At 42.1% G+C, this 12,767-nt stretch overlaps 1 protein-coding gene across 4 annotated transcripts in view; it reads right to left on the reverse strand.

Annotated features, from left to right (window-relative positions):
• The window catches only part of ZNF385B (zinc finger protein 385B), a 448,508-nt gene that overhangs the window by 402,501 nt on the left and 33,240 nt on the right, over nucleotides 1-12,767 (reverse strand). For 3 of the 4 annotated variants that reach the window (XM_042949283.1, XM_042949279.1, XM_042949285.1), the window contains exon 1: nucleotides 336-377. The exons of the other annotated variant lie outside the window; for it this stretch is intronic. The gene's annotated coding sequence lies outside the window, so the exon portion shown is untranslated. Of the gene's footprint in view, nucleotides 1-335; nucleotides 378-12,767 lie in introns of those variants that run through there. 4 annotated transcript variants of the gene reach the window in all.

The raw sequence follows: 12,767 nt of genomic DNA on the forward strand, positions 1-12,767 counted from the left end.
CTCCCCTCCGTCCTTGGGAATCCGAGCCCTGGAGCCCACGCTGGGGACTCCTTGATTCCTTTGGCTTCCACGCCTTCCTCCTAACTCCAGGGGCTCACAGGAGCCTCACGCCACAGCCCGGGCAAGCGGCGGTTAGGCATCCTCCTCTACAAGTGGGACCGCCGGACAAAGTGCAAACTCTAGGGGGGGCTGGGGGAGGGCGGGGGGAGGCTCCCGGCCATTCCCTCGGGCGGCGCGCCCCGCTGCCCGCTCGCCGAGAGGAGGCGCGCGGGCCGGGGCGGGAAGGCTGCGCGGGTCCCAGGGGCAACGGGCTGGGCTGGGCGCCCGGGGCTTACCTCGGCGCGCGGGCCGCTGGCGCGTGGGGCAGTGGCTCCTCCGGCCGGGAAGCTGTTGCTCGCGCTCCGGCGGCTGCGGCGGTCCCGCCGGGGCTGCGCTGGAGCTCCGCGCAGACGCTCTCCCGCTATCTGCTGCAGCCGGGGCGGTGGCGGCGGAGCCGGCGACAGCTCGGCCCGGCGCGGCCCCGGAACTGTCCAACTCTGGCGGGCGCGGGGCTGAGGCTCCCGGCCGCGGCCCCGGCGCTGAGCGCCTGCGCGCCCTGCCTCGCCCAGGTGAGGGGCGTGTGCCTGGAGCCCGCGGGGCGCGCCCGGCCGGGGCTGCGCTCGGGCCCGGACCTCTGGCGCGGCCCACGACCCCGGGGGTTTGGACGCGCCGATACCACTGCCGCGCGCCGAAGCTGGTGGACGGTTTACCAGGCAGGGACTCGGGAGGCACACACACTAGGGCGAATGAGGCGGGACCGTTCGGGGGCCCGTGGCCACTGCAGAGTCTCCCGCAGCATCGCTGCCTTTAAATCCCGCCTTTCCAGGCGTGCGCGCACAGCGAGGGAGAGGAGGCTCCGTCCCGACCCGAGCTCCGCGCGGTCCTCGGCCCCGGGGCTCCAGCCCCTGCAAAAATTCTTGGCAACCGCCGAGGTCCCAACACCGAGATGCCAAGCGGCGCGGTGGGGCGGATCTTTCAAATATTAGTCAAGCCAGAGTGAAACTCTTCTTGGAGGTCGTCAAGCCAACTATTTGTTTTTCCTCTTTGACCGGCTCTCGGCTTGAAGACCACACTGAGCAGCCTGGGCATTTTTTGGCGGAGCCGGGAAGGCCCGCAGCGCTGAAGGCATCGCAGCCTCGCCGCGGATCGGAAAGGCTTGGGGGGGGGGGGGGGGTGGCTTCTGCTCCTCTGGGTTTCTTTCCGTGTTTATTTAAGTTTTCAAAACTAAAACGTGTCATTGGTAACCCCGATGTGGGGCATCTGCTGAAAACAGTGCAGACAGCCAAGGTGCTGGGTTCTGAAAGGGAGAGCGCTTGGAAAGAAAACGTTTAAGGGGGAAGGAAAAATAATTTTAGAAGAGCAGTTTTCTGAGATTACTTCTTTGGGTGGAGAAGTTCAAGAGTAATAAATGACAAGAGACCCGTGTTACACGGCAGAGATTTTTGTTTTTATTATTTTTGACCAAATGATTTTAAAATAATATTCTCAAATGATTGACACTAACTCCATCAATAATTAAGCCCGCAGCTGTTAATGTCTTGGCATAATCGTCCAGAGTAAATATCTCAGTGTCCAGCCAAAGCCAATGCTGGTCTCCAGGGTGGGTCTGAGATTTGACAAACACACCCACGCACACCATCCTAGAGCTTTCTAAAGGAGCAGGTTGTGTTTATTAACCACCTTGGAATTTAGGGTTTACTGAGGCACCAGCACACCTGAGCTACCAGGGTGAGAAGGAGCATTAATCTGACAGATAGCTTTTATAGATTTAGAATTCTAATTATCTTCACATCCAGGTATGTATTCTCACTTACTCATTACTAAGGACAGACGCTGGTGTGTTTATTCTTAAATCTGTACCCTATTTGAAATTGCTATGTACAGGAAGTAAGCACCAACATTAAATCATTATAACCCACATATCACGAGTTATGATAATTGCTTAAGTTATCTTTCACAAAATTATGGCCTTAAGGTCTCCTCCCATCAGTGAAAGTTGTACTGAAAACAAGTCTTTCATGAGTCCCTGACGGTCAGTAAGGTGGGGTTCTGGCAGACTGGGACAGGCAGGAAATTCCAGAGGCAAAAGCCTTCCTTGAGAAAAACACCCAGCTCCCAGTGCCCTGCACTTCAGAACTGGGAGCAGTGTGGTTGCTACTGAGCTCAGATAAGTATTGGTATGTCCAGGTATCTAAGGCGCAGAGAAAGGGAGAGGGGCCCTTAAAGCCTGAAGTCGGTACCTTGGATTGCACTTGCAAGCAGGTAACCTCTGCCTGGTGGAACACCTGTGAGAAGTGTTCCCTGTGGCTTGCACAATTTAGCAGCATGTGCATTTTTTATGTCCTGCAAACTGCAACCATATCCTTCTCTCCTCCCTGTCTATTTTTAATCACCTATAGCAGAGACTTATGGTGGAGATTAATTTGAGGGCTACATTTCCTAACAACAGCTGAAAGAAGCATAAAATAGAGGCAGACAACTCTCAATTTTTTACCTATGACACAACTAAGAACTGTGCCTGCATGTCCTTAGCCAAGACGGGATCAAAGTCTCTGGAGGCCAGAGCACTGAAACAATCGCAATGTGTCCCTTCTAAATATGCTTCAACATGGAAACATTAAACTAAGAAACACAGAATTTAAATATATAGAAACAATAGCTTTTCCCTAGATTTTCTGATTGCAAATGTGTGCTTATTGGATAGCTTGGCATTGCCTATGCCTGTGGTATCTGACATATGGGGTCCTCCTATCCTCAAACTCTTGGACCATCATTTTCCTGGAACCTTTATTACTCATTCCTGGCAAGGATGGTGTAAACCAACTCAGAGAATTATTAGCCTAGGGGAGGAGCACTGGGAGGATTGTCAGGACAGCAGCAACACAGAGGGATTGTGCAGCACAACAGGTCCCTCAATAGTGAGGAGGAATGTAGCAGAAAGGGATTAATTTAAGGCTTTTTCCTACAATTTGTGTTTATGAGGTGTATGGGGCTTTGGTTCTGAAATACTGATGAACTTAGGCGGACAAACTCCTTTTAACTATGTCCACATATAGGGCACCTGGCTAGCTAAGTCAGCAGAGCATGTGACTCTTGATCTTTAGGTCATGAGTTCAGGCCCCATATTGGGTGTAGAGATTACAAAAAAACAAACAAACAAACAACAGCAGCAAGAAAAACTATGTCCACATAGTCACAGTATCCATTGGATTAAGAACTTGGTGATAAGAACATCATCAACAAATTTAAAAGATTTCATAAATCACTTAGTTTTACTCAGTAAGAAGTGGGTAACAGTTTTCTACCACAAGATGTTATAAAACAAGGCCCTATAGATATTTTAGACTGCTTTGCCGCCATGAACAACACCTGTCTCAGGGCTGAGGGCCATATTTTGCAAACCATTCTTGCAGTGGAAGAAAACGGACTAGGATAGAAAACTTGAATTCCAATTTCAGCTGTCACTTTTAAGCCTGGAGACCTCAGTTTCTTCGTCTGTAAGACAGGACAGTTATATCAGCCTTGTTTCAATAGATTACTGTGATGCTCAAAAGAATGGTATACGAAACACTTTGGAAACTATGGGAATGCGGGTGCCATTGGCTGATGAATGTCTTGCTCATGTTTTGCTTTTCTGCCACTGCAAACTTCCCCTCAGAATATCTCGTAACTCCTGTTTAGCTTTTTAATAATCTCCACTATGAATCTTTCCTTATAAACTCTACTTTCAGATGGCTCCAGTATGATATAATTCGGAAAGCACTGGTTCTAGTGTTGGACAAGCAGGGCTTGAGCTCTGACGTAGGTAGCATTTACTCACTAGCTGCATTGAATAATAATCTCCATTCACTCTAAACTTCAGTTTCCTCATCTATAATATGGGAAAATATTGGTCCTGAGGACAAAGCAAACAGGAAAATATTTTGCAAACTCTACAATATCTGATATATGTTCATTGTAATTTATGTCAACAACTACTTGGGAAATAAATAGGAGTTTTATCTCCGTATTGGGCAATAAGGTCTAAAGTGTCTTAGAAATACAAAACAAATTGTATCCGGGACTTTCAGAGCAACTTAGAACTAGATAAGATAGTAAACCTTGTTTTAATAGGCTACTAAATTTTATTTGTTTACAAGGGTGCATGAATTCTACAAATACCAGAAAATCTTTTGTTTCACATACTATGTTCCACATAGTATGAGAAATTAATGGGATAGGTGTTTTAGTTGACATTTGTTCTTTTTTCTAAATTCATTCTATTTCATCATGTCATTGTGTGTCCTTACTTGTGAGAAATACCACTCACCCTATTCTTGTTTTTTTTTTTTTCTTTTACTATTGAAGTATAGTTGACAAACAATGTTACATTAGTTTTAGGTACACTGTATAGTGATTGAACAACTCTATACATTATGCTATGCTCATCATAATGGTGGCTACTGTCTGTCACTCTACAACACTATTACAACACCATTGACTATATTCTCTGTGCTGTACTTTTTGTTCCTGTGACTTATTCATTTCATAACTGGAAGCCTGTACCACCCACTCCCCTTCACCTATTTACCAATCCCCCCCCATCCCCTCCCCTCTGGCGACCATTAGTTTGTTCTCTGTACTTATGGATCTGTTTCTCCTTTTTTGTTTGTTCATTTGTTTTTTGGATTCCACTTATGAGTGAAATCATATGGTATTTGTCTTTCTCTGACTTATTTCATTTAGCATAATGCCTTCTAGGTCCATCCATGTTGTAGTGAAATTTGTTCTTAGAAGCCCCAAGTTGGATTCAGCAAAAAATTGGTATTTGTTCAAATTCACTGATAATAATTATTTTAAGGATGTCTGCCTACTCAAGATGATAACAATGAACTGAAACACAAATATTGAGGTTTTGTTGATAGGTGATTTTCACTATATTTTTCCATGTTTGATGAAAAAATAATGGAATAGATATAGATTTTGAATCTAATGAGTTGGTTTTATATAGAAATTTCCCACTGGACCTAGACATTTAAATCTAAAAAAAATAAATAAATATAAAAAAGTGTTAAGAAGTTTGTTTTAAGTGGAAATCATAAGGTTATTTCTGAGTTATCAATTTGTGATTTATATTCATCTCATTTTAAATGTAATTGTATTATCTGTTAAGTCTAATTGGGGTATCTGCATTTGGAGGGAGAGGAGGTATAAAACTCATTGCTAAATCTCAGGCCTACTTTAGGAGCTGGGCTAGTCTCTTTCTCTACCTGTCTTGGGGGATTGTTTTTATGGGAATCACCAATATTCTGTGAAAAAGAATTGGCCTCTTGGCCTCCAATTATATTTTTAACCAGACATTGAGTTGTTTCCTTTTATCTTCCTATTTTATTTGAATACTCTTAGCAGAGAAGGGTCATGCATTTAAATTCCTTGCTAACTAATATGTCTTCCTTTTTGCATTAAACACATTATGATTGCTTTATCCTGATATTTTAAAATTAATTATTTAAGTATTTTTCCCAAGTGTGACCGAGATCTGCTTGGTTTCACCCTTTCCTCATAAAAATTTATGTTTTTGAGATTTAGTAGAATTGGGGCTTTGTATACAATATATCCCACCACCCCGCCAGGCAATAATATCTTTTGTGTCCACAGGTGATCAATATTGTAAAAGTATTCCTTCTCGACCCTAACTTCGGATTGGCAGTAATAACATGCCTCTTCTGTATCTGTCCCTTTGAAACTTAATCCAGCACTGCCTTGGGCCCCAAAATGAAGGTTCCACCAACTTCACGATATCCCCAAATCCTTTCCTGATTAGATGGCACATACTCCCCTATGTGAGTTTGGGAGTTTGGCTCTTTGCTCTGAGATAGATGTAAAAATTAATCTTCTTTGAACTGCATTTGCAATTTTGATTTCCTTCAGGTTTTTGTAAATCTAAAGATGTGGTAATACTCCTTTCACAAACACTGATTTATTCCTTAGGCTGAGTTCTTCAGTTCTCTCCCTTGCGCACTTGACTCACAACTGCCTGGTAACTGGGGAAGCTCCCAAATGACTAGAACCTTTTGATGTAAAATTATAGTTTTAAAGAAAACTTTTCATTTTAACCTATGTCATACTTTTAGATAAATTACTGATGTTGAACTTTGCATGTTGAATAATTTTTAAGAAGTTCAGTGTCTCAACAGCTAACACTCTATTCCTTATCAAGGAACACTGCATTCCTCATACTGTATGTGCCTTGTCTCATGTGATTGTTATAGAATCCTATGAGGGAGAAATAATGAATACCATTTTACAGATGGGGAGAGTGAGAGTCAGTAAGTTTGTGATACGCCCAAAGTCACAAACTGACAGAGCCAAAATTTCAACTCAAGTTCATCTCATCTTTAAAAAGTTCCTTCTATGCTGCTTCTTGAGGTTAATCAAAAGTACTGATGGGACTATAAGTTCCACTGAGAGTAGAAATCATATCCTACTTGTTCTTTAGTCCCTTATAATACCTAATATGTAGTACCTTACAAAGAGCAGCTTAGTATCTGTTCGCATAATAAATGGTTCCTAATTTTCTGCTTTTCACTTGCTGCTAATTTTCTGCTTTTCACTCCACTACTGTAGCTTGTGAAGCCATTCTCCACTTGGTCACCTTAAGGCAGGGTTGCAGGAAAGGAGTTGTGAGGGCGAAGAGGAAGACCCCAGATCTTGACAAATTCCAAATATGTTGTAGACTTAGACCTCTCACAATCCTTCTGTTTTGGACAACCTTTGAACTTCTCTAAACAACTCCTTAGGATGGTAGCTATCTCATACCCTATCTTTTCAATAAGATTTTCTGACTCTTAAAGCCTAAGGCTGGTTCTTGTTTTTTGTTAGCATTCATCCCACACCTGCAGTGCCTGGACTGAACCAAATCAGTTGTAGGCATTCAACGCAAGCTTGAATGCAGCTCATGTAAGGCCAGACCCTGACTCTGTTGCAGCAAAGGGAGTGATTTGCAGGAAGTGAGGTTCACACAGTCATCCAATCATTTCTTCACCAAATATTATATGTTTGATGTACAAGTCTGCGTTAGGCACTGGGGATACAGTGGAGAAAAACACAGAGTTCTACACTCCATAGAAACGATATGGTTTTACTATAGACCAAACAATGGTTGCTGTTTCCATTTCTACTCCAATACTAACTGTGTGTTGTTTTCCCTGTAGTAACTTAACATTTTCAGTTAGCCTCTCAGGTCCCTCATTTTCCAATTTATCAGTACTTTTCCCATCTCTCAATCTTATTAAAGATAACTTACTGATCATGTACCCAATTTGAGAATAGTTTTGGCCCACATTTTCTACTTCCTTCCTTACTGCTGGCCAAAGCTCATCTCCTTTTTATAAGGGGCTAGCACCTCTTGGCCAGTTTAAGTGGACATCATAATCCTAATAAGATAATTCAAGATGCTGTTGAAGCTGCCCTAGTTAGTACTGTTTTGTGAGTGCCCTCTATGGTCAGAGCCCTCGACCTAACTACCCTCCAAGAATTTTCAAATTATTGGGATCAACCCTTATGTACAAGTGACATCAAATATTAGCTGAAGAATTCCATGCTAATAGAGACATATTCCACTGGAGAGGTTAAAATTATTGTAGCTTAGGCAGGTTTTCTGAAAAATGTTCCTTTAAAGGAGATGGACCCAGCTGTGTTATAATGGAGAGCAGAATGGCCTAAGCTATAGTGTTGGATTATGAAAAGACCTAAAGCCTGGGCATAGAGACTTGAATTTCTAGTCCCAGCTACTTGGAAAGTGAACTTGGGCAGTTGAATTAAATTCCTTGCCCTCTGTTTCCCTATCTGTTCAGCTTTAGCACTATCACAAAACCTTACAGGTTGACCTCAATAGGCTCTGTTAGTTTTTAAAAACCCTCAAAAGGGGGTGCCTGGGTGGCTCAGTTGGTTGAGTGTCCAACTTTGGTTCAGGTCATGATCTCATGGTTTGAGTTCGAGCCCTGCATGTGACTCTCTGCTGTCAGCCCAGAGCCTGCTTGGGATCCTCTGTCCCCCACCCCCTCTCTCTCTGCCCCTCCCTTGCTCGCACCCTCTCTCAAAAAAAAAATACAAATAAGTAAACATTAAAAAGAAAAACTTCAAAAAGCTTCATTTTTTAGCCTGTCCTCACTTGCTATTATTTCACACTTAACAGATGAATATTTCTTACTTCAGATATAAACATCTAAACTTTTTTTTAGCGTTTATTTATTTTTTGAGCAAGAGAGAGAGAAAGCGCATGTGTGAGGTGGGGGAGGCGGACAGAGAGAGGGGGACAGAGGATCCAAAGTGGGTTCTGCACTGACAGCAGAAAGCCTGATACAGGGCTCAAACTCATGAACATGAGATCATGACCTGACCCGGAATCAGATGCTTAACTGACTGAGCCACCCAGGCACCCCAACAGCATCTAAACTTTCAAAACAGAATGACTAAACAAGTAGTTTACTATATTATCGAAAATTTATTTGCTAAAAATAAGATTCTTCAGAAGGTCTGATTTTATCCCCCGGCAGATAATAGCAATATCTGGAGACATTTTTGGTTATTACAAGTTAGGGGTGCTGCAGGCATCTAGTATGTAGAGAACTGGGATACTACTAATCAATCTGCAACACACAGGACACTTCCCACAACAAAGTATTATCCAACAGTAGCCAAGGTTGAGAAATTAGGCTAAAGGACAATCTTGTATAAACAAAGGACAAGTATATGCAAAGTTCATGCTCACTAAAAATTTAAAAACATTCATTTAAAATGTTTATTTTTGAGAGAGGGAGCAAGCAGAAGAGGGGCTGCTGTCAGCACAGAGCCCAATTTGAGGCTCAAACCCATGAACCATGAGATCATGACCTGAGCTGAAGGCAGATGCTTAACCAACTGAGCCATGCAGGCACCCCCAAAAACATTTATTTAAAACAGCATGCCAAACTCTTTTTACCAAACTCTTAAAATGATTATTGACTCAGTAATTTCAATATAAGGCTTTATCTTATGGAAACAATGTTAAATGTAGAGGGAAAAAATGGGCCAAAAGAAAGTGTCATTGCTTTACTAATGATAAGGAAAACTGAAAGCAATCAAAGGAGAATAGTTAAACACATCTTGTTAAAGGAATATTATGTAGTTATTTTTAATGTTTGTTAGGACTTTGTAGTAAGTAACGTGGAAAATGATTGGTTGCAACATAAACAGGAAAGGAGAAAATAACTGATAAAGTGTGATCACAAGCAAAATAAATCAATGCATGCACAGATGGAAGGAAATGTAAAACCCATCCATATAAACTGATTTGCAAAAGTTTTGATTGATACATTTCAAGCACACTATACAAGTCACATAAAATATACTTGGATATACCTTCATTATTGTATTCTGTGGTATATACCATCTATTTCTTTCACATATGTTAAGTTTTCCTGATTTAAAAGCCTCAAGACAGAGTTTACTTTTTATTTTCTTCATTATACTAAGGTCATACTTATCTGTTATATGAGACTATTAAACAATTGGGCATGCTCTCATGCACTATTAATAGGACTGTAAATTGATATAACCTCTCAGGAAGTTACCTTATTCGTGTACATACCCTTCAACACAGCAAGCCCACATTATCCCGGAGACACACTAACACATCAAAGCAAAGCAATAGGTACAAAGATATTCATTACGTTTTAGCTTGAATGAGAAGAAAAATGGGTAGCAAACTAAGTGCCCAACAACAGAAAAATGGTAAAATAAATTATTCTATTTTACATTAACTAGACACTTTATAAGCATGATATAATCACATAGTAACTGTTGTAATAAAAGTGATAAATGCCTTCCAAAAATCAGTGGGCACAGGATGAAGTAATATACACTCAGTTTTAGCAAATTCAAAAGCTAGTTCAACAATCTGTGGAAGTAGCAGAGTTTTTGAAACCTAGAGTTTATTTGTTGTAATCTATGTATTTATTTTGCTTAATGAAAAAATAAATATTCAGCACAATTTGGACAAGGAAGGAAGAGGCATAGTCTGTCTAGGTTAGCCTTGGGATGCCACTCAACCTCATCCCAAGAATCATGAGATTAAACTTCATTTGTTTTAATCCCAACTGGTCATCATACTCCCTGGCCCACATGAATTTTCCTATTCCTAGGAGTTTACTCTTCTCAAGACAACCCTGCCATCTCTAGGCAGATTCAATTATTCAATATTTCTTCCTCATAGTGCTTCCAAATTTACCTATTAATTTTCCTCATTTCTAATTCAAAAGCTTATTTCTTCTAAGCAATTCTTTTTTTTTAAGTTTATTTATTTATTTTGAGAGACACAGAGACAGGATGAATGAGGGAGGGGTAGAAAGAGAGGGAGAGAGAGAGAGAATCCCAAGCAGGCTCCACCCTGCCAGCTGCAGAGCCCAACACGGGGTTCGAACCCACAAACGGTGAGATCATGACCTGAGCTGAAACCAAGAGTCGGGTGCTTAGCCAACTGAGCCAGCCAGGCACCCCTCTTCTAAGCAATTCTTAAGTTGCGTACCAGGCATCCTGCTTATCCTCTTCTATTGAAAGAAAAAAATAAACCGTCAGGTCGGGCCATTCGAGACGAAAGTTTGGCAAGCCACAAGTACACCTTTCTTTCCCCAGGTATACTCCAATGATAATGACTAAATATCTAGCCACTAAGCCCTCCCTCTTCAGTATTCCTAACCTGTAATTCACACTCAGTCTTCCTTTTCATCACTCCTGATATCCTGATATCCCTACACCAGGTCCCTTTCAACTATCCATTTCTTACCTCATATTAACTTCTTAGGCAACATTCAACCATCTCAAATCCCCAAACCCGCCCTCTTAACCAACAGGAAAAACCAATCTCCTGCATGCCTGGAAGGTAAACACCACCTGACTTCAGCATTGTCAACTTTTTTCTTCACCACAAAGAACACCTTAGCGTTTTTCTACCTTTAGGATCTCCAAGATGATGCCACCTAGCTGCACACCTGATGCCGATTTCTCATGGTTCTTTCAGTACAGCCCTCTTTATTCTTGATCTTATTTCCTCTTGCATGGCTCCACCAGTTCAGATAATACCTGCACAGTCTGCTCTCTTACAATTACATTTAGGGGTCTACTATTTTCAAAACAAAATGGAAACTCTCCCTTGATTTTGCTTCACCTAAAGCTACTGTCTTCTTTCATTCTGTCTTGTATCATCAACACTTGTTTAACCAAAATTTTAAGTGACTATTCGTACATAATAACCTGATACGTAGCTCTGTAGTGGAACTTGATATTTTCTTAAAAATTTTTTAAACGTGGGGAACCTGGGTGGCTCAGTCGGTTGAGCGTCCAACATTAAAAAAATAATAAACTTTTAAACGTTTATTTATTTTTGAGAGACCGAGAGAGACACAGCATGAGCAGGGGAGGGGCAGAGAGCAGAGAGAGAGGGAGACACAGAATCTGAAACAGGCTCCAAGCTCTGAGATGTCAGCACAGAGCCCGACGCGGGGCTCGAACTCACGGACCGTGAGATCATGACCAGAGCCGCAGTCGGACGCTCAACTGACTGAGCCACCCAGGTGCCCCGAGATACATATTTTTTTTAATGTTTATGTATTTTTGAGAAAGGGAAAGCATGTGTGAGTGGGGGAGGGACAGAGAGAGAGACTGAGGATCAAAGCAGTCTCTGTGCTGACAACAGCAAGCCCAGTGTGGGGCCACAACTCAGGTACCTTGAGATCTTATGACCTGAGCCAAAGTCAGATGTTTAACCGACTGAGCCAGCCAGGTTCCCCTTGAAATATCTTTTAAAAAACAAAATACAATCTCTGACTTAAAAGCTTACTCTATTCAGGGAGGAAAATACACAAGAACCTTTTTAGAAAAAACTGCCTCTGCTCGCTGTTTACACTTTCCCACCCTTTCCTCAATCAGATCTATCATCTCCTCAATCAAATTTCCACTTCCAATAAAATCAGTGGTCTATCAGATCCTAAAGGTCAAGACTTCTCAGTTCTCATCCTCTTTGACTTTTCTCATTTTACAGGACATTAATGATTACAAACATTTTCTCACATGCATGCTCAAAAGCTATTCTCACAATAACCCTGGGATGGAGATAACCCCCCACAACCCCAAACTCCTACCCCCATTTATCAGATTAGGTTCGGGAAGAGTGAATTACCCAAGGTCACCCAGCATGGGTCCAGAGCCTGGACTTGATCTCATATTATCAGTTTCCAGAGCCTCCATGCTTCTCATTTCACCCCTCATTTCATGGCTGGCTAAAGACTGAGTGGATGTATCTATATTAATCCACTGCCTGCATACAGAATGCAGAATGTCAGAAAACATTTGTCTTTCTCTGACCTAATCTGACAGCATTTCATGCAGCACTAGGCATGGAATTACTGCCCCAAAACTGTTGATGTCTAGGTTTCAACCCAAAATGTGTGTCAACCACGGGCACCTCAAGGGGGAAGATGGTGCCTCACTGTACTGAAATCCTATCCTCAGGATTCCTGTCAAAGAAGAACCTTCCACATGAACCAGCTTTATAATGAGGATTTTTTGGTGCTCACATAACCCAGCAGCTGAAATGCAGGTGGATTCCCCTTGTATATTTCACTACTAGAAGGTAATGTTTTAGTGAAGTTCCAATTTACAAATAACTTCCTTCATTCTAGTACTTTTGAGTCATCAAAGAAATTGGAGCA

The sequence above is a fragment of the Panthera leo genome, chromosome C1 (assembly GCF_018350215.1).
Source record: "Panthera leo isolate Ple1 chromosome C1, P.leo_Ple1_pat1.1, whole genome shotgun sequence".
Taxonomy (NCBI): domain Eukaryota; kingdom Metazoa; phylum Chordata; class Mammalia; order Carnivora; family Felidae; genus Panthera; species Panthera leo.